At 41.4% G+C, this 27,500-nt stretch overlaps 1 protein-coding gene and 2 long non-coding RNA genes across 3 annotated transcripts in view; all 3 read right to left on the reverse strand.

Annotated features, from left to right (window-relative positions):
• The window catches only part of LOC124401086 (scavenger receptor cysteine-rich type 1 protein M130-like), a 75,016-nt gene that overhangs the window by 37,052 nt on the left and 10,464 nt on the right, over nt 1-27,500 (reverse strand). The window lies entirely within an intron of this gene.
• Nucleotides 17,037-21,215, reverse strand: LOC124400897. The gene is made up of 4 exons (XR_006928485.1): nt 19,989-21,215; nt 18,968-19,193; nt 17,773-17,904; nt 17,037-17,334 (listed from the first exon to the last, which is right to left on the reverse strand). It is a non-coding gene; the product is annotated as an uncharacterized LOC124400897 (long non-coding RNA).
• LOC124400899 lies at nt 25,833-27,256 on the reverse strand. Its single transcript, XR_006928487.1, has 3 exons — nt 27,188-27,256; nt 26,748-26,813; nt 25,833-26,520 (listed from the first exon to the last, which is right to left on the reverse strand). It is a non-coding gene; the product is annotated as an uncharacterized LOC124400899 (long non-coding RNA).

Below are 27,500 nucleotides of genomic sequence, written 5' to 3' on the forward strand. Positions count from 1 at the left end.
TGTGTAGAAACAATCTGCATCATTTCACTATGAAGTTCTGATTCTGTGATTAATCTGTTAGACTTCAGCAGAGATTTTGAGACTCACAGCTGAAAATTCCCTTCGTAAATGTAAATGTTAAGAGTTTCTGATAAAAGTGGGCTACACACAATTTAGAGATCTTTAAAAAGAAGACACTTTAAGCTTTAATGTTCATTATTCACTCCTTGAGGTCGTGGCACGGGCCGGGTCCGAGCTGGATTTAGCTTGGCCGGTCGTGTGGCAGAAGCAGCGCGCGCAGTGAGCTGGTCGTGCGTTTCCTGCGCTGTGTCGCAGCCTCAGCACCTCCCCTGATCTGCGCACCGAGGTGTCTGGGCCCTGGGGGGCCCATGGGCGCGCGTGCTTTTCCGATGTTCTTCAATGTGCACGAATGTTATTGGAGCTAAGTGGCGCGGCTAAGGGATGATGCCGGCTGTCGGTTTGCCTACGAGGCGCAGCTTCTCCAGCGGTTTGCTCCCGTATTCCGCCCGTATGTTCGCTGCGGACGGGGGTTCGCCGCCTCTCAGGAGGCTTCAACGGCCGCAGTACGCTGCTCCTGCCGTTCGGGTTCAGGAGGACTGTCTGTTGGCCCTGCCACGGGTCGTGTTCAGGCGCAGCTTCTCCAGCGGTTTGCTCCCGTATTCCGCCCGTATGATCGCTGCGGACGGGGGTTCCGCCGCCTCTCAGGGGCTTCAACGGCCGCAGTACGCTGCTCCTGCCGTTCGGGTTCAGGAGGACTGTCTGTTAGCCCTGCCACGGGTCGTGTTCAGGCGCAGCTTCTCCAGCGGTTTGCTCCCGTATTCCGCCCGTATGATCGCTGCGGACGGGGGTTCCGCCGCCTCTCAGGGGCTTCAACGGCCGCAGTATGCTGCTCCTGCCGTTCGGGTTCAGGAGGACTGTCTGTTAGCCCTGCCACGGGTCGTGTTCAGGGCGCAGCTTCTCCAGCGGTTCGCTCCCGTATTCCGCCCGTATGTTCGCTGCGGACGGGGGTTCCGCCGCCTCTCAGGGGCTTCAACGGCCGCAGTACGCTGCTCCTGCCGTTCGGGTTCAGGAGGACTGTCTGTTGGCCCTGCCACGGGTCGTGTTCAGGCGCAGCTTCTCCAGCGGTTCGCTCCCGTATTCCGCCCGTATGTTCGCTGCGGACGGGGGTTCCGCCGCCTCTCAGGGGCTTCAACGGCCGCAGTACGCTGCTCCTGCCGTTCGGGTTCAGGAGGACTGTCTGTTGGCCCTGCCACGGGTCGTGTTCAGGCGCAGCTTCTCCAGCGGTTCGCTCCCGTATTCCGCCCGTATGATCGCTGCGGACGGGGGTTCGCCGCCTCTCAGGAGGTGTGGTCGGCTGCAGAGCACCGCTCCAGCCACTCTGAGTGGGTCAGGGGCCAGCCCGAGGTTGGTTTTCCCTGTGGAGACTTTCTGTCAGTCTGGAGGGCTGCCTGGAGTCTCTCGGGGGTCCTGCGTACTGTGGAGAAGGGCTGCGTGATTTAGTTCGCGTCTTCTCCTCCCCAGCTCAACGGGGTGTGTCCTGCCCTGGTGGGACCCGTGCAGGCTCTGGTCCTGGGACAGGGGGTGCGTGCTCTCCTGAGGAATCGGGCCATCTAGGTGGTTCCCTCCTCCGTTGTTCCGAAGAAGGACGGTGGATTGCATCCCATTCTGGATCTACGCTACTTGAACCACTCGCTTTTGAGGCTCGGGTTCAGGTTTTCTCGTTTAGAGAGGTCGTGTCTCAGGTCAAGTCCGAGGACTGATTTGTCATACACTAGATCTGGAGGTTGCAAGCCGTCCTTCACCGCGCACGGGAGGTTCCTGAGGTTGCTTTCGGGGCGGAGCGTACCAATATCGGTCCTTCCGTGCGGCCTAGCGCCCTCACCCCGTGCCTTCACAGAGTGCGTGAACGCGGCACTGACCCCACTGCGGCTTCAGGGCATCCGCATTCTGTATTATATCAACGATTGGTTGATGTTGGCTCGTTAGAGCACCTGGCGGTTCGGCATTGAGATGCTGTTCCCGCCTGCATTAAGGTACTGGGGTTCAGACTGAGACGCCGGGTAGTGTGTACTTTTCCCAGCACGGAGGGTCACTTTCTTGGCGTGGTGTGGGACTCGGCCGAGTTGCGGGCACGGTTGTCTCCCGCCCGGTTTGTAGTCATCCTCACTGCAGTCAGGAGGGTAGGGGCAGGCCGCCTGGTCACTGTGAGGCAGTTCCAGAGGCTGCTGGGTCTCATGTCGGCAGTGTCCGCATGTGGCCCCTCCAGTGGTGGCTCCGGGGCAGAAGGGTTCTCCCCCTGGGGGAGTCTGTATCGTCACATTAAGGTCTCACAGTGTGCCCTTTAAACCTTGGTTGTATGATGGAACCCTGCGTTCTGTCTCGAGGCCCCGTTTTAGGGAGTCCTTGTCGTCGCGTAACGCTAACGACGGACGCTTCCCTCACGGGGTGGGAGGCGGTCATGAGTGGCCACTCCGCCCAGGGTCTGTGGAGCGGCCCACGTCTCTTGTGGCACATAGGTTGCGGGAGGTGCTGGCAGTGTTTTTGGGGTTACAACACTTCCTCCCAGTCCTTAGAGATCGCTATGTGTTGATCCGCATGGACAATACTGAGGTGGTCTCGTACATCAACCACCTGGGGGGCCTCCGGTCTCGCCCTTGTGAGCAACTGGTGCAGGAGGTCCTCTTGTGGTTCCGAGATGAACTCCTCTCATTTAGAGCCGGTTACATCCCGGGATGGTTGGATGTCTGAGCAGGCGCCCTGTCGAGACAGTGGCTGCCGTGGGGCGGTCTTGGCGAGGCTACGCCTGTCGCCTTTCCCGATTGCGCTGCTCTCGGGAGTTCTGGAATAGGTTCGCGGTGAGTCTGTCTCCTCCGGTAGCACCTCGTTGGCAGGCGGAACCCTGGTTCACCCGCCCGGTGTTGTGGAGACTGTGGCCCCTGAGGGGCACGGTTCGTAGCGGCTGTTCTCTCTACCGAGGTAGCAGAGGCCTTTCTCCACTCCAGAGCTCACTCCACAAGGAGGTCGTACGCCGCACGATGGCGACTGTTCGGCGTCACGGTGTGAGCACCATGACTTGGACCCAGATGACTGCCGGTCGGTTCAGTTCTGGTGTTTTGCAGGTACAGTTTGCCGCAGGGTTAACCCTTCGACCCTGAGGGTTTCCGTGTTTGCTGGGTAGGTCCCATTGGTGACACGTTTCCTCCGCGGCGCCCGGAGGCTGTGGCCCGGGACGCGACTCGGAGTGCCTGTCTGGGACTTGGCAGTTGCCTCGTCCCACCTGGAGTTGCCCCTGGCATGCCCAGAGTGTTCTTTACATGAGGCCAGGTGCTCCCACACGATGTGTCGTGTTACAGGCATTCTGCCCTCCTCTGTTATAGCCCCGACCAGGGGTTACGAGACCCGGCTGTGTCCAGTGCGAGCACTGGGTGCTTAGCTCCACAGGACGAGTCCTTGGAGCTGGTCGGTGCAGTTGTTCGGCTGCGAGTCCTGGTCCCCGCTCCGATCGCGGTCAGGGCTCGCCCCGCCGGAGTGTGGCGGCCTCTGCGGCCAGGTACACATGGTGTCACTCCCCGCTAACCTTTGTCTGGATCTATGGCCTTGACCTCAGAGCCACCCCTGGCTCCTCTGTCCTGCGTGCTGGTGCCGAGGCCCTCACTCTTTCGGCAGGGTCTGGTCAGTGTGGCGTGATTGGACTCTCGTTCCCATAGCGTTTTGATGCAGCTCGAGTTCCTGAAGGGGAACGTCTCAAGGTTATGACCGTAACCCTAGTTCCCAGAGGGAACGAGACGCTGCGTCTCCGTGCCACACTCCCTGCATCCCTGCGGCGCTTACCTTCTCTCTTTGCAGAAGCTAATGTCGCTACCACCGCACAGCCATCTTGTAGCTTCCTGGTTTACGCGACGTCGCCTGTCTATGACGTCACGGCTTGCCTATTGGCTAGATTTCACACGTGGTTCAGAGCGTGGTCAAGCAGGGGCGTTCCCATAGCGTTTCGACGCAGGGTCTCGTTCCCTCAGGGAACTAGGGTTATGTTCGTAACCTAGAGACGATTTCTACAAACATTTATCTGAGACTTTGTCTGATCCTTTTCTCCTCCACCTGTTTGAGAGACACCTGCTAAACTCAGATCTTCATTCAGACTCTATTCATACAGTCTGCATAGAAATGAGCTGCTGATCATTAAAGGCTTTTGTTCTACATGTTTGGATATTGATATTGAGTTAACATTCATATTGATGACCAGGTAGCAGACAAGCTCTTGTTCTACAGTCATGACCATTCATATTGATGTGCAGCCATTTCAATCTCAACAGTACACACACACACACACACACACACACACACACACACACATCAAGCAATTCTTTTATAAAATCAAACGGGCAATAAAAAGTATAAAATCGTATAAAACTGTAAAGGGAGATTTGTTGTAAGTCACAGATGTAAAATAGGATCAGATTTTCCATCCCTATGCAGATCTCCGAGTCGCTGTTGTTACTCCGTCAATCTATTGTCACGCTATCCGGTTGGAAGGACCAAATGTAAGGAAGGTTGTATGCTGTACGTTGATCAGGAAATTGTACTCACCCCGGTGTGTCAGTAAAAACACAGCACAGGACTCACAACAGTCATCTTTACTTATCTTATGGATTTTTGGTTGCATGATGTCGTATGCTGAGAGCGGTGACTGTGACACAGAGGAAACTTATCATGAGTGGGAAACTGTGAATCTTCCTCTTGTGGTGAAGCATAAAATACAACCATAGATAAAAGCTTTCCAACAGATTCTTAGTGGCCGCATTAGATGCATTACGGAATCAGGGACATCGGCAGCAGCTTCTGTACCTCAACAACGTTCAACTGTAAGGTTTCTTCCTTATGACATCTCAGGGAGTTTTTCCTTCACCACAGTCGCCACCAGACAAAATGCAAAAGACAAATTCTCGCTTTGTCTTAGCATTTTCTCATCGGTTATGTCGATTCTTTTATGTCGCCGAACCCTAATATCTCGAGCACAAGGGGGGCAAATTTGCCACTTAACGTCGGTTATCTCGATCGGCGCTGTGAAGCCGCAGAAGAACTCGCGGAAGTGGTGGTAAAATCAAGGCTTACAGATGCTACAGGTGTAGGACACTTTTCAGAGCTGTGTGTCAGAGTGAAATGACTCGAGAATTTAATGTTGACACTAGTTAGCTTTTTGTAAAAACGAACTTCACCCTGCACATTTTTAGTGATTTTGTGAGCGATCTTTGTGTTTATAATGTTGGAGAATATAATAAAGGTTTGTATGGAGAATGGACGGTGGTTTGTATTGTATACTGGTGAATCTCTGCTGTTAGTTGGTGCACTTATGGCTTTTGTTGTTAAATGTTATGCGATGAACGGGAGGCGAAAGCCTTTTGCAACACAGGGCAGAGCCAAACACAAACACTCGCCTTGAGAGTGAATAATCCGGTGGTGCGCTCTGGGAGAGCGGTCCACTAAGTCCCACACTGAAAAGAGGCAGTCTGTGTATATAATCCACGGGTGCGCTCGGTAGAATCGCGGCGCTGAACAGCACACGGGAGAACGTGGGATGAGCAGCAAAAGCAAAAAAATTTATTTTATAGGTTTGCTCAATTTTTTTAATAAATCTTATTCTTATTTCAACTTATTTTACTGTGGAGTTTTAGATAAAAGTAAATGCAAATATCACTCCAAGCATCACTGCATTTTCAACCATGATTTATATTCAAACACTCATAACACAGTTTTCTTTATAGGTTTGCTCAATCTTACAAATTATTCTTATTTACAGTGTCCCTGTTTATTATTTTCTTAAATTTGATCTCATTTTACTGTGGAGTTTTGGAGAAAACTAAAGGCAAAATCACTCCAAACCTCAGGTGCATTTTCAATCATGTTCCACATTCAAACACTCATAAAACATAATTCTTTATAGGTTTGCTCAATCTTTCAAATGATTCTCATTCAGATTTACTCTGTCAATTAATGTTTTGATTTTTAAGATTTTGTACTGTACTCTTTTTTCAAATGCAAAAAAAAAGTGTATTTTTTTTTTATTTTTTGCCTTTTTTTCCTCCACACTCAATCAAGAATCCGCCAGACTGCACAACAGTATCTACTTTGACTTCAGCACCATGGACATGGACATTTATTGACTCTCTTCTGTGCACTGATTCACACACCTAAAATTATCCTATTATATTAAGATTTTGTTTTATTGTTTGGAAAATATATATTTCTATTTTAATCTAATGTTTGTTTATCATAATCAATGTCACAAATTGTTGGTTGTATTGCATTCAATTAATCAATCACTCAATCAATCCTGTGCTTGTAAGGTGTCATTGAGTCTTGAAAGGTGCCAAAAAAAATGCATTTTAATCATCATTAAACTACTATAGGACTAAGCTGCAATAGAGTCTGTGGCAGAATGTCACAACTGAGTTCTGCAGATGCATGAAGACTGTAATAGATAAAATAAATATATATATATATATATATATATATATATATATATATATATATATATATATATATATATAAATAGAAAAAATGAGGAAATATGTTTATACTCACACTGAAACAATAATAATATTATATGTTATTATTATTATTATTATTATTATTATTATTATTATTATTATTATTATTATTATTATTAGGACCTACAATAATAATAATTATTATTAATATTATTATTATAATAATAATAACATTACTATAATATTGTTATTAGTGTTATAATAATATTATTATTATAATAATTTTACTTTAATAATGTTATTATTATAGTAACATTATTATATTACTATTTATGAAATAATATGTATTTTATTTAACAAACAAGATAAGTTATGTGTTCTGAATTAGGGTATTTAAGTTTAACCAGGTCAATATTTTCTTCTAGATTTCATCAAATATAACTTTCCAGACTTCTTTTTGTCCTCTTTTATATAATTTTACTAGCTTTTTTACCACTCGTTTGAAATGTACATATTATATTTACCTCTGTTGATCTCATGAACCATTAAATGCTTTCCCATTGTTCAATAAAATAAATAATGTCCAATATCACTTTTATCTCTACTTTTCTGAGCAGTAATACAATTTATTTATTTACTTATCTTTACAAAAATGTGCATTAACTATTTTTTATTCTTTTTTTTATTTCACATTTCTTTATTTTTTTAATGAGCAACTGGAGGCTTCTGTCACCAACACAAATTCATTGTAATTACAATCGTGCTTGGCAATAAAGCTATTTCTTATTTTGATTTTATATATATATATATATATATATATATATATATATATATATAAAATGAATTCTGCTGTGTTTTGTCTATAAGTGGAGTGCAGTCATTTCTTTTCTGTACTTTTTTAGCCTGTTTTTGTTTATCTATTGTGTTTTTAAGTTACTTTTACTTCATATGTATTTTGAACCATTGAGTCAACCACAGTTGACAAAAGTTCGCTTTCATTGGGCAGTTAGTCACTATTCTAAGACAGTGATAGGCTTTCACATGCTGTAAATCTTTTTTGTGACGATGTGGAGACATTAAAGCATCGATTAGCATTTCTTTGCATGGAAAGGTTGACAACATTCAGGATAAAGGATGAGTAATCATAGGCACAGGTATGTGTTGATTTTTGCCACGGTAATTTGCTATTTAATTAAGAAAAATACAAAATTACAACCTATATATATATATATTTGTTAAAATTTTATTTATCTAACTATTTGCGTGGTTGCTGGTAATATATATTCACCTTTATATAGAGTCCTGTGCGGGACTGTTACCAGTGCTTTTGAGGGGCTGGGGATATCCGGGACCCCATAACGTATCAGGGACCCCCATGGCAAGTCAAAATAGACTTAGAGGAGTACCAAATATTATTTTAGTAAAAAAATAAGTGGAATACACAACAAATGGGCACCCCCAAAAGACTTGACTCTTATTCGAGCAGTGACCCACTCCCGCCCGCTCCCGCAAGCATTTTGCCACAGCTTATGAACACTGTGTAAAAATCATATAAAAACCAGTCAACTTTCATCGCTTGACCTTTTTAAAGTGTCAGGAAAATGCAAATTGAGAAGCTACAGTGACTTGAACAATTGAAAATAATTACAAAGCAAAGCAAAACAAATGTAACTGCTTAAAATGTCGACAAAGTTTTGCCAAAAATAAATTTTAGATGTATAAATGCATACCTGCACGCATAAAGGACTGAACTTTAACATTTTTGATTCAGTTTATTCATTTGACTTGAATGCTGATTAGGGTCAGCTAGTGGCCCAGTTATAAAATAGCAATCTCTGAATCAATTTTCAAACAAGAGAGGCAAAATGCATGATCTATTCTCTGCAATGAATGTCAGTGTTAATAATAATAATAATAATAATAATAATAATAATAATAATAATAATAATAATAATAATAATAATAATTATTAATATTATGATTATGATTATTATTATTATTATTATTATATTATTTTGTATTTTAGTGGAAATAAATTTGTATTTATAAATGTTCAGAAACTAGGGTTTGTTTAAAGGTGGGTGTGTCTGTGTATGTTTGTGTGTGTTTATTTCAGAACCTGCACCTTTACTATTTTTGAAAAGGCATTTATATACACAAGGGGATATATATATATATATAGTTTTATTTATATATATTTTTTTTACTAAAACCTGTTTTTCTATTGTTCTATGTCATTTTATAGTCAAGGACTCTTACCATAAACCTGGACCAAATATTGCAAAGCATCTCAAAATGTTCTGTACCTGGTGTCAATATAAATAACAACAGTATTTATAATGAATCTGGTTTATGGGGAGATGTCTGCAAAGATTTGAAAATGCCCAATACACTCTTGAATTGGCTAAAAATTCGCAAAGCCACTGCACATCTTTGGAAGGTATTTTATCTTCTGTAAAAAATGCAATTCCTCCTTGGTGATTTGTCTGTCAGAAGTTGTTGTTATGGTAACCGTGCCACATTGTGTGCAAGGTGAAAAATTCAAACGATTGTTAGAGTATGCACTACAATTATCCAGAGTGATATTGATAGAGGATGCATATTATACAATAATAGTGTGCATTGTATTATACAACACACCCAAATTAGGTCCAGTTTTCTTATTGAAAAACATTTGAATGACTATAACTGCACTAGCTGTTCAATATGCAATAGAGTATACTTTTTAAGTATTAATAAATGAAATAACATAGAAACTGTTTAGCATTGCATGGTGTTGCACTGTTGTGTGTATTATTTACACATCTGGAATGATTTAGGATAGGAGAAATGTGGGAGACAGTAATTGGCCTCCACTTATCCACTTATTTTGAAAAGATAAACTTATTCAACACCTTGAATGCAAATCAGCATTTCCTGATCAGAGGGTAATTGTCTATATTATGAAGTAAAAGATAAAATTAGCATGTTCCATGTGTAGTTATTACTAAGGGTTTACTTTGTGTTGTTGATAATGTCTACTTTCAGGGCTCTTGGGAGAATTTGACAACAGTTTTAAAGGGTAACAGTCCTTGTTCTGAAAAAAAGCCTGAATCTTCAGAAGAAAAGGTAGTCAAATAAAATATATATTTAAAAAACATCTTGGTTTTTGCTTCAGTACAAAATGTGGTATAAAAATAATAATTTCTATTTTTAAAAGAATCACATTGTGTTGCTTTGCAGTCTGAAATAAAGACAGACACAGTTTTTCTTTTAGTAAGCTGTACTGTACTCTGCTGTACGGTTTAGTAAGCTGTACTCAATGCAACTTATAACATCCACATGAAAGATAGAAGACCAACATGACTGCAAAAGAAAAAAAAAAAAAAGAAGAAACACTGAGCTGGAAAAAGGAACACCCCTTCGTACTAAATGTCTTGTAACCTGAATCAGGCAGTCGTAAATGAGTTTTGTTGAATGCACCGTAAAGATTCTGAGGACACGTGGAAAAAGGTGTTATGATCAGATACGATTCAATTGTTATTATTTGGCCTCAACATTAATCAAAAATCTGTACAATGATTTGAAGACTGCAGTTGTCAGGGAACCACCTGCCACGCCCCCTTTGGTGGCTCTCTATGCCTCCACTCTCCATAGAGCTCCAGGTTTAACCACGCACACCAGGAGCTCATCATCACTCATGCCTCCACTCTCTCTGAAGCTCCAGGGTTAACGAGGCACACCTGAAGCCCATCATCACTCCACCCTGCTCCTACATAAACCCCTCACTCACATTCACTCCTTGTTCGTTATTGTTTGTGTTGGACTTCCCGTACGGCATGTTTTGTCGTTCCGGCTTTCATACAGGACTTCTGTCATCCGTTTCATCCGGACTCCAGAATCCCGTACCGGCTGCGCTTCCCCTCCCTGTGTATCTCGGGTCAGCTACGCTTCTCCCAATGCGCTACTCGGACTATCTCTCTCAACCTGAGGATTGCCGTGTGTGTATGTGTGCGCGCGTGTGTGTGTGTGTGTGCGTGTGTGTGCGTGTGTGTACCTCTCTCTCACGTATGCCATTAAAACCCGAGCGAGCTGTACTCCGGCTTCCGCCTTTTGTTTCGCTCACACCGTGACAGCAGTCAACAAGCGGTCACCATAAAATGTAACTGAACTTGGGCAGTTCTGCAAAGAAAATGGCCAAAATGTGCCCAGTTTAGATGTGCAAAGTTAGTACGCTTGTAATCTAAATAAAAAGGAAAAAAAACAACAAAACACATGTTGGCAATGCTATTTCACTTTTTCCAGTCAGAACTCAATTATTTATTTATTTATTTATTTATTTATTTATTTATTTATTTATTTATTTGTAGTTATTTATTTATAACAGTGTTTTTGGTTTTATACAGTATCTTTCATTGCAATGTAACAGGTTGAACGGAGTGAATACAGCCGCGTAAAACAAAAACTGTCTGTTTTCAATTCCAGCTTAAAAGCAACAAAATGTGATTATTTTCGGTTTGAGAAGTCATTCATTTCTATACAGACTGTATATTCATAGAAAGCTGTACTAGCATACTATTAAATGCAAGCTCTATCTTTAATATTTTAGATATTGTATCACATCAAAACAACTAGCAGTCTGATATGAAATACAAGATGACAATTACACAAATATGCAAAGGGAAAAAAATTATTATGATTAAAAAAAGGACTCAAGTCATTTAAAACCTTTGCCTCAAAAATGTGCACTCTGAGAAATGTGAAATGATCACATACAGCAGAAGTTTCTATACACAGGTTCAACATTTACTTACTAACTAACTAACTAACTAAATAAATAAATAAATACATAAATAAATAAATGAATCAAAAAATAAAATGTATTTTATCAAATTAATAACATTTATTGCCAAATGATATCTTCTTCTTCTTCTTTCGGCTGCTCCCATTAGGGGGCACCACAGCGGATCATCCGTCTCCATACCACCCTGTCCTCTACATCTGCCTCTTTACACCAACTACCTGCATGTCTTCCTCACCACATCCATGAACCTCCTTCTTGGCCTTCCTCTTTTCCTCCTACCTGGTGGCTCCATCCTCAGCATTCTTCTACCAATATAATTCATGTCCCTCCTCTGCACATGTCCAAACCATCTCAATCTCGCCTCCTCACCTTGTCACCAAAACATCCTACATGCGCTGTCCCTCTAATAAACTCATTTCTAATCTTATCCATCCTCGTCACTCCCAAAGAAAACCTCAACATCTTCAGCTCTGCTACCTCCAGCTCCACCTCCTGTCTTTTACTCAATGCCACTGTCTCTAAACCATACAACATCGCAGGTCTCACCACAGTCCTATAAACTTTCCTTTCATTTTGCAGATACCCTACTATCACAAATCACTCCTGTCACTCTTCTCCACCCACTCCACCCTGCCTGCACTCTTTTCTTCACTTCTAACACACTCTCCATTACTTTGCACTGTTGACCCCAGGTACCTGAATTCCTCCACCTTCTGAAGCTCTTCTCCTGCAACCGCACCACTCCACTGCCCTCCCTCTCATTCACACACATGTACTCTGTCTTACTCCTACTGAGTTTCATTCCCCTTCTCTCCAGTGCATATCTCCACCTCTCCAGGCTCTTCTCAACCTGCTCCCTACTCTCACAACAAATCACAATATCATCCGCAAACATCATAGTCCAGGGAGACTCCTGTCTGACCTCGTCCGTCAACCTGTCCATCACCACTGCAAACAGGAAAGGGCTCAGGGCCGATCCTTGATGCAGTCCAACCTTCACTCTAAACCAGTCTGTCGTACCTACTGCACACTTCACTGCAGTCACACTGTCCTCATACATGTCCTGCACCACCCTCACATACTTCTCTGACACACCTGACTTCCTCATACAATACCACAACTCCTCTCTTGGCACCCTGTCGTACACCTTCTCTAAATCCACAAATACACAATGCAATTCCTTCTGTCCTTCTCTATACTTCTCCATCAACATTCTCAAAGCAAATAAGGCATCTGTGGTGCTCTTCCTCGGCATGAAACCATACTGTTGCTCACAGATGGTCACCTCTTCTCTCAGCCTGGCTTCCACTACTCTTTCCCATAACTTCATGGTGTGACTGATCAACTTAATACCCCTGTAGTTACTGCAGGTCTGCACATCTCCTTTATGCTTAAAGATCGGTACCAGCACACTCTTCTCCATTCCTCAGGCATCTTCTCACCTTCCAAAATCCTGTTAAACAATCTGGTCAAAACCCACTGCCATCTCTCCTAAACATCTCACGCTTCTACGGTATGTCATCTGGTCCAACCGACTTTCCACTCTTCATCCTCTTAATCGCTGCTCTCACTTCCTCCTTACTAATCCTATCTACATCCTGCTTCACCAACTCCACATCATCAACCTTCTCTCTCTCTGATTTTCCTCATTCATCAGCTGCTCAAAATACTCCCTCCACCTTCTCAACACACTCTCCTCACTAGTCAACACATTTCCCTCTCCATCCTTTACTGCTCTAACTTGCAGTACATCCTTTCCAGCTCGGTCCCTCTGCCTGGCCAATCGGTATAAATCCTTTTCTCCTTCCTTAGTGTCCAACCTCTCATACAGCTCCTCATATGCCTTTTCCTTGGCTTTCGCCACATCCCTCTTAACCTGCTGCCGCATCTCCTTGTACTCCTGCCTACTTTTCTCATCACTCTGTCTATCCCACTTCTGTTTTGCCAACCTCTTTCTCCTTATGCTCTCCTGCACTTCCTCATTCCACCACCACGTCTCCTTGTCTTCCTTTCTATTTCCAGATGTCACACCAAGTACTTTTCTAGCTGCCTCCCTCATCACTCCTGCAGTAGTTGCCCAATCATCCAACACCTCCTTAACACCACTGAGCCTCTCTCTGACCTCTTCCCTGAACCTCACACTACACTCTTCCTCCTTCAGTTTCCACCATCTTATTCTTCTTTCAGTCCTCACTCTCCTCCTCTTCTTCTTCGCCTCCAAAACCATCCTACAGACCACCATCCGATGCTGTCTAGCTACACTGTCCCCTGCCAACACCTTACAGTCTCAATCTCCTTCAGGTTGCATCTCCTGCATAGCACATAGTCCACCTGTGTGCACCTTCCTCCACTCTTATCGTCACCCTATGATCCTCCTTCTTCTTAAAATAAGTGTTCACCACTGCCATTTCCATCCTTTTAGCAAAATCTACCACCATCTGCCCTTCCACATTCCTCTCCTTAAAACCATACCTACCCATCACCTCCTCATCACCTCTGTTCCTTCACCTACATGCCCATTAAAGTCTGCCCCAATCACCAACCGTTCTTTCCTAGGTACACCATCTACCACTTCATCTAATTCACTCCAGAATCTTTCCTTCTCCTCCATCTCACAGCCAACTTGTGGAGCATAGGCACTGATGACATTTATCATCATCCTTCAACTTCCACCTTCACGATCATCACCCTATCAGAAACTCTCTTCACCTCCACTACACTCTTACTGTACTCTTCCTTCAGAATCACCCCTACACCATTTCTCTTTCCATCCACACCATGATAAAACAGTTTAAATCCACCTCCAATGTTCCTGGCCTTACTCCCTTTCCACTTGGTCTCCTGAACACACAGCATATCTACCTTTCTCCTCTCCATCATATCAGCTACTCTCTCCCTTTACCCGTCATAGTACCAACATTTAAAGTACCAACCCGAACCTCCACTCTCCTACACTGCTCCTTTCCTGCCGTCTCTGTAGGCGTCTTCCTCCTCTCCTTCTCCTCCTTGACCAACAGTAGCCCAATTTCCACGGTACCCTGTCGGCTAACGATACCTGTGGCGGTCGTTGTTAACCCGGGCCTCGACCGATCCGGTATGAAATTCTCATTTGTGATCCGCATATTTGATTTGGCACATATTTTACGCTGGATGCCCTTCCTAACGCAACCCTCCCCATTTACCCGGGCTTGGGACCGGCACTAAGAGTGCACTGGCTTGTGCCTCCCTAATGGCTGGGTTTTGCCAAATGATATAATAATGCATATATATTCTTTTTTATATAAAATCACAATTGGAAGTGTTTTTGTGTTACAGTATCATGACAAGGAACCTGACTTACCTGAATTAGCTTACATGTCTACAGAAAGCAGTGAGGAAAAGGACGCATTCTTTACATGTAGTTTGCCACAAGAGCCATGGTTCTTTTTTATTGACAAGAAAGAATGGCAAGAGCTGAGAAAGCATCAGAAAGGAAGATGTTTTCAAGGGTTACAGTGGACAAACGTGATTGCGAAGGGAATACGGTCAATTCACCCATACTGCAGTTTTGGTTTTAAAAGACACAGTGTGAAAACCCTGCTGTCACAAAAAAACACACCTTTATTCGAATGTACGGGCTACTGCCGATTTGAAAATTGCCCAATTATTGTTAGTGTGGAAGTGACCGATGAGGTCACCCTCAAGGCAGCTGTGCTATTCACAGGAGGAGATGTTTATCACAGTACCACTGAACTGAAAAGGAGACCAGTGCGTGCAGATGCACGTTCATCTATTGCACAAACTCTGGAAAGCAAACTGCCCAGAAATGTATATTTGGAATCCATGCAAAAAATCCCAGAGATGGTGGTACAGTCTGGGTGCAGGGATGAAGCACCAACAAAAGAGGTTTTAAAAACCATTGCATGCACCCAAAGACAACTGAAAAGACCTCATTCAAACGAACTTTTAAGTCTACAAATATTAATCAATGAAAAGAAAGGATCAGACAATGAAGTCCTACAGAGGGTCATGATGCACCCAAAAGCAATAATGCTATGGTCTAAGAAAACACTGTCAGTGTTTTACAGAAGGTGCAAAGAAGACATTGTCTATCTGGATGCAACAGGAAGTATTATTCAGAAAGGAAGCTCCACAAGTCGACCATACTATGTGTATGAATTAGTTGTGCGTAATCCTTCCAAGGGGGCATCTCCTCTTCCAGTTGCAACCTATCTTACTTGTGACCACACAACATCATCTGTCATGTACTTCTTGCAGGCTTTCCAAACAGACATGATGAGAATGTATGGGAAAAAGGCAGTCAAAAGGCCAATTATGATCATTTGTGATGGCTCCCTTGTGCTTCTGAATTCTATTTCTTTTACATTCTGCCAACTAAGTCTGGAGGATCTCCTGAAGAAGTACTTTGAAATAATCAGTGGACAATACCAGGCAGAAAAGTTTGATCTTCCCATCCTTCATAGATGCTTAAGCCACATAATGAAAAATGCAAAGTGTCTGTGCAAAAAACAGTAGGTTTTTTTTGTTGTTGTTTTTTTTAACTGAGATTAAAGTATAAAGCATTTGAAACATAACCAATTTTTGTTTTTATTGCTGTCATTTTAGAGTGCCAAAACATTACAAACTTGCTATGCACACATTTGGGCTACTTGCATGTTTAGAAAATCTGAAGCAGATGGATGAGGTGCTCCTCAGTGCCACAGTCCTGTTTTGTAGTCCATGCACTGGAGACAATGTGGCTAAGCACTAGAACAACTTGCAAACACTGATGCAACAAATAGGAAAACTGGAAGTTGAGGAACAAAACATTGTTGCTGAAGACTACAAGGTAATGAAGATGTTATTAACAGTTATTGCTATATATGTAGACTGCTGACAATACACACTCTTGTTGAATCTCTGTCTTGACCTGCAGTGGATTTTTATAAAGGAGATCTCAACCATGTGTGTTTTCATCATGTACATAAGTCCAAACTTTACAGTCAAGGACATAAAAGAAGGTTTTTAGAAAACATTCCCTAACATTTGCATGATGTTTCTAAATATTACTTGAACCACAATTTGATTTAAATTAAGTGCCTGCTAAATTGTCTGTATGTGCATTAGCATAAATAATTATTATGTGCTATTAATAATAATATACATTATATATACAGTATATATTATATATAACTAATTCCTGTGTCTTGCTTCTCCAGCTACACAACGTAAACATTCATGTTTAAAATGAATATAATACAAAACATTTCCTTTCAGAATGATGTGGGAAACACACCCCTTGAAAGCCACTTCCAGAAGGTAATAGTGAAAGCACCTCTTGACCTTAATGGAGAAGAAAACAGCTTTTAGACCCAACATTCATTGAAAACTTGACCAGGTACTTCCTTCCACACGCAACTCTGTGGTCTGGTCTATTGCTAGGTAGGTTTTCTAACATTACTACTGATTAAAAAAAAATAATAAATAAACAAACAAACAATGTAATTCTTTAGGTGATATTGGACATCATGGTACAGGCTCAGTCACATTTCTGCTTCACCTTTTCCTCCTGAATAAATGGTTTGTACAGTATTAATAGTAATGGTGTTCCAACAACCTCAGGGTCATCACTGATATTCCACCAGTAAATTAAAGAAGAGGAAATGATCATATCTTTATTATTTACACACTGTTTCTGAAGCACCAGAGAGATTTTACACGTCAATGTACATCTTGTATAAAGGGAACAGAAAGGCCTGATATGACTAGAATGACACACAAAGCATATCCAGTATGGAACTGGTGTTGGGAGAAGCTTTATATTCTATGTGTGGTGAGTGGGAGATGGAGTTCAGGTGTTTATGATCAGCTGGTGAACAGAATGACAGTCCCTGTGTTTGTGTGTATTGCAGTCTGTGGTGGTCATGTGTGTAGGCCACGCTGTGCCCAGCTGTCTGCACACCACCTGAGCGTTCCTGATGTTCCACTGATCATCACAAACGGAGCCCCATGTAGCGTTATGATACACCTCCAACCTCCCAGAGCAGCTTCCCTTTCCTCCACTCAGCCTGAGAGACCAGTGTTCTACATCACACACATCACACATGAGGAAACACACCAACGCTGAATAACATCTCCAGTCACACACCTCACTACAACACCATGAAGATAAAACCTTATATTTACTGAAGATCCTGAAATGATTCCTTTGATGTGTAATAAATAAATTAATAATCTGTCTGATGATTAATAGAATTTGAAGCAGGAAGATCAGCTTTAAGTTCTCTTTAATGATTTTATCACTGTTGGTTTGATTTTGATGAAATGTGAAGAAGTTCAGATGATCTCAGGATGGTTATATGAGGAAGCACATTAAAGTCCTCAGAAAATTATTTTATAAACACATTAGAAAATATCTTCTGTCTTTAACAAATACAAATAAATAACAAACAGCTTTTCTTTATAAATCTTTACTTGATCAATGTTTCTAAGAGGGAAATGAGGAGCAATGTTCTTGTGTACCTTGTGGACCACCTGTGCAGGTAATATGTGCCACCTCATCACTATTATCACATCTGTTCTGTCCCCAGGGTGAAGATGGACACTGCCACAGATTAGAGTCGTGTTTCCTACACTTCAGATAATCCAGCCACACTGTTAAAAATTAAAACTTAAAATTTCAAGGCAACTTGCTGCACAGCTTTTTTGAGTTTACTCAACTCTGGACCAAGTTGTTCATTCAACTCAAATCACTGTGTAAAGTCACATCTCTTTGTTGTTCAGCTAACACAGTTTTTCTAGTTAAATTTACTTGTAATTATTTTCCAATGTGTCCCAATAAATTATGTTATGTGATGTTTTGTTAGCATTTACACAATGTTATAAAATAAAACTATAACTGCAGACTTTAAGTTTTGTTTGTTTATTATCTTGAATGTCTTGAATACAAACAAGGTCAAACAATAGCCATACCTCCTAACAGAAAAACAAGAAAGTCAAAATAAAAATGTCAATCAATGAAAACACAAACTGAAGATAATTGAAAATTCACTTTTAACCTTTTAACGTGTAAAGGCTTTGACTCTATTCCTTAGATGCTTAAAACATTAAAACACCAATAAACATGTAAAATAAAACATTAAAACATAGAAGTTCAACACTGGATGGTCTGCCTACCTTTCAACAATGTAACACTGTCAACAATGTCAACACGTAGCTTACAAAATACACTGCAATCAATAAACATTTTCAAACAAACAATAAAATAAATTAGTACAAATATAAATGAAATTTAAATAAAATAACAAATAAAATGGCACAATAAAGAATCTGAAAAGATGAAAATAAACGCACAATCAACAAAACAAATTCAATAAAAATGACATTGTAAGACATAATATTCACATTTCAACAACTCAGTTTAACAATTTATTTTATTAATTAACATTTTAACGCTAATATTTGTTTAATTCAAAAGATGCTCACACCAAAATGTCAACATTCCCAGTAAGAGTTTACTTTTCACGGACTGTACCTTTGCAGAGCAGTAAGCCCCATTTTCATAACACCAAAAAACATTTTTAAAACAGCCTTAAAACATTTTCAAACAGTTCAACAATTCACAGTTCAACAACGTTCACAGGAAGAACTTAGTTTTCAAAGACTGTACCCTTGCAGAGCATCGAGTGCCCATTTCCATAAACACCTTCTCAATTACCTCAAAAGTATATTTGAGTTCTTTTGGGTACTGAAAATCCAAGGCGAAGATAAGGCCAAACAGGTAAGAAACAGCAGATTGCAGGTCTGAAATGTCTTTCAGAACAACTTCCTCCTCCAAAACAACAGCAAAGTTTGTAATGGTAGGCGGTGTGCTAGGGGCGACATCATCCTCGGTTAGAACAAGAATTCCCATTTTCATCCCTCTGGTCTGCTGGAGATGTGTCCTAATAAAACAACAAATACATCATTATCAGCTGATCTCAGTTTTCTATCTTTTTTCCTAGAAAAAACACAACTAATTATATGAAAGAACGGGTTTTAAAGGTGCAAATACAGTTGTCATAAAAACAATTCCAATTTACTCGTCCTCCATGTCGCGCTCTTGTGTGTTTTAGAAGAACATCTTGAGAAAAGTGGGCAAATTTGCAAATTTTACATTGCATGCTGAGCTCTGAAACCAGAAACCCCAGTAAATAAGCTGTATATGTGTTTGTGTGTATTGCTGACCAATGTATGTAATGCTATGGTGTACAGGCAAAGGCCTAGACCAGTATTGCATTTTGACATATTCCTTAGTGCTGCTTACGACTTAAGACTTGTGTTTAATGCTGGAGTGAAATTCGTTTTCTGCGCTTCAACACCACGATCAGGACATTCTGTGTAACAGCAGCTCTTGACATTAATCTAAATATTTAAATATCTGGATGTCCTGTTGTTGCATCATGGGCGATGGGCAAAAATTGATTGCAAATTGTATCATGCCCATTGTAAAAGAAGAGTTTTAAGCGCATTACACCGAGTCTTATACTATTATCTATGCCGAACACGACAGCGTTACGACAAAAGACAATAAACCCATTAAATACAAGACATTTGTAGGGATCCATTGATTTAAAACACACAATTGTGCTTTATATTGGCATTAAAAACTCTAACAAGAGTATATATTTGCATGTCGTGATGTTTTACAAACATTTCAACAATATAATAAATGTAATAAAATGAATAAAGACACTTACTTTGATAAACAATGAAGTTTGGGTTGATTAGTTCGTCATGATCTCCTGCCCGCACATTTTTTCCAATAACTGTGGTAAATAAAGCCATTGCAAACCATGAAGTTAGATTTGCAAGATATAAAACTGGGATTGCGACATATTTTTACCTTGATAAGAACGTTCATGCAGAGCCGGCGCCAGACCATAACTAACTAATCAGCAACAATAACTTGCAAAAACGAGGCATAAAAAACCAATACAGTGCAAGGGCACACACATACAACTAGTACACACTGTCAGCTCATTTACTGTAAAGAAAATCACAAAATAATTACGGTATCCAGCGTTCACAAACGCTTCCACACGGCTCGTGCCAACATTACATTTACGACAGCAAAAAAAAAAAATGCAGAATTAGCTTTTACGCTTACTTAAGCCAGTTTTGATTAATGTACCAACTAGACAAAAAAAGCAAGTTTTTTTTTTTTGCCACCGAACATGCGTGCAGGGTACTGTTTTAATTTTCTTGATTAGGTTGATCGATCATGAGATCATCCACGGCCTGTAGATTTGAAAATTACGCCTTGGCTCCATTAGCCCCAGTTTCCGAGTTTGTGCTAACAGGTGTTTCCGTGATGTCAGATTGAATAGGTGGTGCTGGCTGAGAGGCTGAATGATAGGAGTACATTCTAAACCTGAAGAAGGTCTTGCAGAAGTAGAACCAACGAGCCATTTTCTAATATCTAATATATTAAATGAATTAAAAACTGTAACGCAGCACAACAACCTCTTTGGGTTTGCCCTCCTTAACGCCGGCACTGCGTTCATGCAAACTTGCTTTGAATTAATAAGCTTGACCAGTGACACTACATTTCTTAGTTATGACTTTCAAAACCAGGTCAAAAACAATTGTACATTTTATTGGCATTAAAAACTCCAACATTAGATACATTTGCATGTCGCAAACAATGTTTAATGCTCACACTGATGTTTCACAAACATTACAAACAGTTCAACATTATAAAAAATATAATAAAATGAATAAAGATGCTTACTTTAAACGCTGATGTTTGAAGGGTTGATGAAGCTGTCCTGAAGCTTGACTGATGATCAAAATGGCGCTATCATTTCATGTGCACTCCAACATCTGCACGTTATAGCACGCATGCACCAACCACCAAGCCAACTTGTGTGCTTGTAAACTTATATGTGCATATCCAGTCAACGTTTCAAATTAAGTTGGCCAGACAATTTTTGAACCAACTTATTTCCACTTATTAAGTCAACTTTTTGAGTTTTATTGTCCAGTTAACTAATAGATATAAGTTATTCAAACTTTTCGAAAGTTGGATTTTTTACAGTGCAGGTTGGAGCAGATTTTACTCGAGCTTCAGTGTTTTTCAGACTTCCACCTGTTCCACAGTTCAGCTCTCGACACACCATGTTTACTGTTTCATCATTCATCTGATTGTGACACACATTACCCCAGGTTCCATTGTAGAACACTTCCAGATTCCCCTCACAGCCCCCCGTGAGTCGGATCTCTTTAAACTCTGGTGGGAGAAGGGTGACTTTATCAGAGTATAAATTTCATGTATAAACATTCTTTCTGTTGATATTAAAGTCTCATTTAATTGACATCATTCCACAATTGCATAATCACAAGTTTAATGAACATCTGGTGCATTACTTTATAAACATTACATTTCATTAAACAATAACCATCGTTCTGTTTCACCCTTTGTACCATTCAGAGCTGCTGGGAATCTGATGGGTACTTTCTTCTGGACATACATTCTTGTGGAACAGCACAATGTTGCCTAATTACCAGGGATCAGAAAAAAACTAAGAAATTGGAATCGTCCTCTTTTTAAAGATTACAGCTGAATATACTTTTGAAATGCAGCACAGCACTTTGGAGTCTTACTGTAGGCTTTATAATCTGTATAGTCTTTTAAATACAACAATGTGTCTTCTATGTGGAATCTCAACCATGTGCTTGAATCCTTTAAGACCTCTCAGGCTGCCATTTTGCCACCAGTTCATCTTAAATGCACTGGTGGTCAAATGACTGTAAAGTAACCTGACCATGATCATGACCATGACTATTTCCCTGCCCACTGGAATGAGTGGGTCATCACTGAACACAGAAACTCCTGAGGTGTGTTTGGTTTACATGGAAGTTTGGCTTTGGTTATCAAAATGGCTCTCACACTGGAGGTTCTCTTGGGGCTTTTTATTTTGTATTGAAATGAATCTCTGTGATGGTTGTCTTGCATTCATAGAATCACAGAAATATGCTCACCCAATATTTCTTTAAAAAACTGTTCAAAGGTCCCCATTAAGAACACATGTTGACTGATAGATAATTCTTTAGAACAGTCATCACACTGTACCTGAGCAAAAGGTCGTAAAACCTGACAAAGGTCAGCTGGGTGGACCAGCCCGCAGCATTACAAATGACCAGTAGAGGCTGCCATACCCCGGATGGAATGAGCCTTAACTCTGAAAGGAGTGGGAAGACCAGAGGACTCATAACACAGACAAATTGCATCCACAATCCATCTTCTAAGCGTCTGCTTATTAGCTGGAAAACCTTTCCTATGAGGGCCTGGTTAGGGGCTAGGAAAGGAGCAGGGCAGAAGGGTAAAATATAGCGCTGGCCATGCCATGGGCAAACTTCAGAAGAGACAGAGTCACGGAAAGAGCCTATAGGTCCCCTGCCCTCTTAAGGGAGGAAATTGCCAGAAGAAAAGTGGTCTTAACCGACAGATACCTAAGGGCAACCTCCGCCAAGGGCTCGAAGGATGGCTCAGACAGAGCCACCAGCACAATGGCCAAGTCCCACAAAAGCATGCTCACAAAACACAAAAGGTCGTGTCCCAGTCCTCAGTGAGGGGGTGTTTCCACAGAGACTGCCCCGCCAGCGGGGTACAATAAGCCACGATAGCAGACATGTAAACCTCCAGAGTTGACTGAGCCAATCCTGTGGCAAACTCACAGTTTTGCAGTTTGCAGTTAACTGGGTACAACTAGTGGTGCTCATATACAGAAAACATTTAGTGACATACAACCTCCTTGTAGAGGGAGCTCTGGAATGGAGAATGGTCTCTACTACCTCAGTAGTGAACCAGGGTTCCCCTGCCTGTGAGAGGAGATTACAGTCTGCCCGGCCAACGAGGTGCCACCAGGTGGAGACGAGCTCCTTCCTGGCGGATTCTCTCCAGAACTACAGACATAGCCTTGTGTGTGTGTGTGTGAGAGAGAGAGAGAGAGAGAGAGAGAGAGAGAGAGAGAGAGAGAACATGAGGGGACAGTGCAAATCTCCTGTTGCAAAAAGATCCAACGGGGCTCTGTAATATCTCTGCCATATTTGCTCCACCACTTTGGGGTGGAGACTCCATTCCCCGGGCCTCGGCCCTTGCCTTGAAAGGGCGTCTGCTCTCCAGTTCAACCGGCCCAGGATGTAAACTGCTTGTAATGAGAACACCATAGGAGGATCTACCGTGCCAGCCTGTACAGGGGGCAAGACTGGAGACCCTCCTGGTGGTTGATGTACGAGACCACCGACATGTTGTCCATACAGACCAACACTTGGCGACCTCTCAGGTCACAGTGAAAGTGTTCCAGTGCCAAGAACACGTGCATCATCTCCAGGCAGTTTATGTGCCATGAAAGATGTGACTTGTCCCACTGACCTTGGGCGGAGCCTGGCCTCCCCATCTTCCCCAAAAACTAATCGGGGAACCAGCCTCGTGGCTGGCTTCTGACCCTCTCAAAACAGAAGGGATGTTCATACAGCCAACATCTCAATGTCCAAGCTGCAGACACATTCCTTAATCATGATGTGATCAGAGTTACATCATCTTTTGTTGACAAGAATAACAGCCCCTCCTCTTTTCTACTTACCATTCATAATGCAATCTTTGTCTGCCCTGTGTTGGACAGAAAACTCTACTAACATGACTGCCAGCATGGTGCTGAATGGACAGCGCCACTTCAGCACTTCAGCACCCGTGTTGTGGAAAGCCAGCATCAGATGTCAGAGTAAAGAAAAAGTAAAAGAAGAGCTGTAGCAGCTGCTTGAGGAGAACAAAAAATATCTACTAATACCAGGTGTCTCTCTTTTTCTCTGTATAGACAATGGCAGCAGCAGCAATGAGGGTGACACCATTCTTCAGTCTTGACTCATGAACCTGCACAACCTACACTCTTTAAAATTACCTGAACTTTTAAGATGAAATCCTTCCTCAACCCTTTACATTTACACTCCAACCAAAAATTCTCACTCCCTTCCATTGCTTCACACCATGTATGCCCTGATCAGGCATCACCTGAAGTTGACCATTTGACAACAAGGAGTAACCCAGGAGCTAGCTGCCAGATACCAGGCGGCCTGCAGCATGGCTGCTACCACCCTCTTACTCCTGTTCAAAAGGTGCAGTGGCTGTTTACGAAGATGTCAACAAACAATGAGACAGAAGTTTTTATGCACTTGTTTGAGCACACTGCTATGTGTAAAAATAGAACCAGACAAGTAATGGCTCCGTTCCTCTCTGGAGAAGTTCAGTTGCCCTTTTATAACATTCCCAAAAAGATACCAGAAATTATGATGCGCTGATGGAGGAGATCTTAGTGTGCTATAGACTATACTTTTTCAATGTGACCTCAAATTTTCATAACTGAACCTACCAATCCGAAAGTGTATAAATGGGGTGCTGCTGCGTACTACAAAGAAAACTGCAGCCTGGAAAACTCAACCATGGAAGTCACAGAGTTCCGAATTTTCTCCCCGACACAGAGAGCAGAGCAATAGCCAGAAGTGGCAGAAACCTGACACATACACATCACCATCCCTTTTTATTGAAGCTTCTCCAGAAGTACGTAGGAAAAGTCTGCAGCTGCTGGTCAGAGGGCGATCAGCTGGTCCTGACTGTAAACAATGGCTGCATGATGATGTTGTCCCCAAGTGGTATATTTTTCCAGAATTAATGCTCAAATAGCCAGTATAATAAATAAAACTCCCCCAAAATTCATTGTTTTAGAGGGACATGACTGCAACAAGTGGATGTCCAAGTCAACTCCTGAACATGACACCTGCACATACTGTATACCTATATGTGTGTGTGTGTGTGTGTGTGTGTGTGTGTGTGTGTGTGTGTGTGTGTGTGTGTTCTGAATTGTTCTGGGTTGAGCTCACATTGGTGCTGGGTTTTGAACTCATAACTGTCTGATCAGTAGATAAATATTTTTCTTTGTTACTGCCTGAGATGTTCTAGAAGGACATTAAGCACAGATTCATCACTACAAGATCCACTCACTCAACTCAAACACACATCATCACATTCTAGTGAAAATAATCAAAGCACTTTTATTTCATTCAATGTATAAAAATAGATGATTGTTACAGAATATGAAAAACAGCAAATTAAAGCATGTAAAATATAAAATATAAACTTTTTCTCATTCTGAAAGCTAAAAAAATCTTATTTGTTGTATATTTGCTTGTACTGTGGTTGTGACAAATCACATCTCGAATCCTGAATCTATAGTTTAATAGGATTTAATATTAAAATGAACCTTCATTCACTCATTTCAAAAGTGAGAATATTGAATTAAAGCTGAGATTATAAAACAAAGTCCTGAGAAGAAGAAAAGAAACGAGAGAATCCTGAATGAAACCTGAGGAACTCCAATGTAAATCTGAGAAAACTTTATAAAACTGTTTCTATATTTACACTAATGACATCTACTAGATCTGACTTGCAGCATATCCAGCTAGCGAATAAACACTGCAATATAGCAGGCTAATCTAATTAGCATGTCAGAGTGTGAATATTTCATAAAGGAATTCTGGAATCAATTAATTTCTATAGTTTGGAGTTAAAAACACAGAATTGAACAGAAATGTAAATGTGTCTTTGTTTGAACTGAATAAAAAAGTATAGTTTTAAGGAATAAAAAGCTTTTTGTTAGTTGTGAAGTGGTTTATAGTCACTAACACATTTCTAAACACACTGAATAAGAAGTTGATGAATGGAAAACATGAAGATGAAAATCAGAGCAGTTTTGATGAAAGAATTGTTGTGATAAATGAGTTGTGGTGTGACAGTGATATTGAAGTTGACTTATAGCATTAAAAGTGTAGGAAAGGAAAAGCTGGAGATTTTGCATGAAGTCATATGAAAGGGGATTGAACTCTCACTACTCTATTTACTAATAACTAGGGGGAGAATCAACACCATTCAGAAAACATGACATTATTGGAAGTAGAATCAAATCATTTTTTGTCTTTGTAAAAGTTGAAATGTAATTTCCTGAGAAAAGGCCTTTGGTGGCGTGTCTCAGTCACATGGTCCCTGTTTTTCTGAGATTTCTCCTCCACCTCATCACATTCTGGAAAAGAAATACATTGAGCTCTTGAATAGATGGTTTGGATTGTAGTCATTGTGATGGAACACCTTCAGAATCCAGTCAATGAGGCACCGTGTAGGAACGTGTTTAAGAAGATTTTTCATCATGTGTAAAAAAGGATCTTTATCAATTCAGCTTTCTTCATATAAACACAGGACATGTGTAGAAGATGGAGAAGGAAATGAGACAGAAATCTAGAACTTCTCTAAACTGTTTCATAAATATGGCTGCACTTGTTCAATGACAGAATGGAGATTATAAAACACAAAGCTGATCTTTATATTATATATGGTCTAGAATAAAGTCTCGCTTTAACTTCACTGCTTTTACACTCATGTACATTAGCAGAATAAACACCTCACTTACTTCCTGTCTCTCCTACATCCTGTTCCTCACTGATCACATCATCATCATCATCTTCATCTTCATCTTCTGGAGTGTGTAGTGAAGAAAGAAATGAAGAAGTAATAAATGACTGTGTGTGTTGCTGTTATAGTAAAATACTGAGTTACAGGGTGGTGTGATGAAGCTGAGTTACTGTTACCACACTAACGTTGATCATTTCACTTTAACTGCACGTCCCCAAGTCTTTTATTCCTCTTATACCAATTTACCAACAATTACACTTTTTCCACACAGGAAACAATTCAATGTGCTCATTTTGATCCATTTATAGTTACAGATGATGTTGTAGTTCTTCAGAAAAACAAGTTCCTTCCTTTTCTCACTTATTTCATAGCAGCTAGAAACAGTGGTTCCCTCATCAGCTTTTCTTTCCTTTTGTATATTTGCAGAAAAAAACTGACCTGTGATGATGTTTGGGTTTGTTTCAGCAGTAACTGCATCATCATAGTTCTCACACACGTCCTCTGTCAGAATGGAGAGATAAAAGCTATTCAATCCACATGAAGGTCATTAATGATCATTTGGATGCTTGTGGATGAAATACGCTCACATTCTTATCATACCTGTCAGTAGAACTGACTTCTGATCAGCTGTAATGGCGTCATCATAATTCTCAGCTTCATCCTCTACACCAAAACACAGAGATTTCAAGCTATTTCAAGTGGACTGAAGTGGCAGTTTGTACACTGTGGATTTGATGACACGATGCAAAAT

Source organism: Silurus meridionalis, chromosome 18, assembly GCF_014805685.1.
Source record: "Silurus meridionalis isolate SWU-2019-XX chromosome 18, ASM1480568v1, whole genome shotgun sequence".
Classification (NCBI taxonomy): Eukaryota; Metazoa; Chordata; class Actinopteri; order Siluriformes; family Siluridae; genus Silurus; species Silurus meridionalis.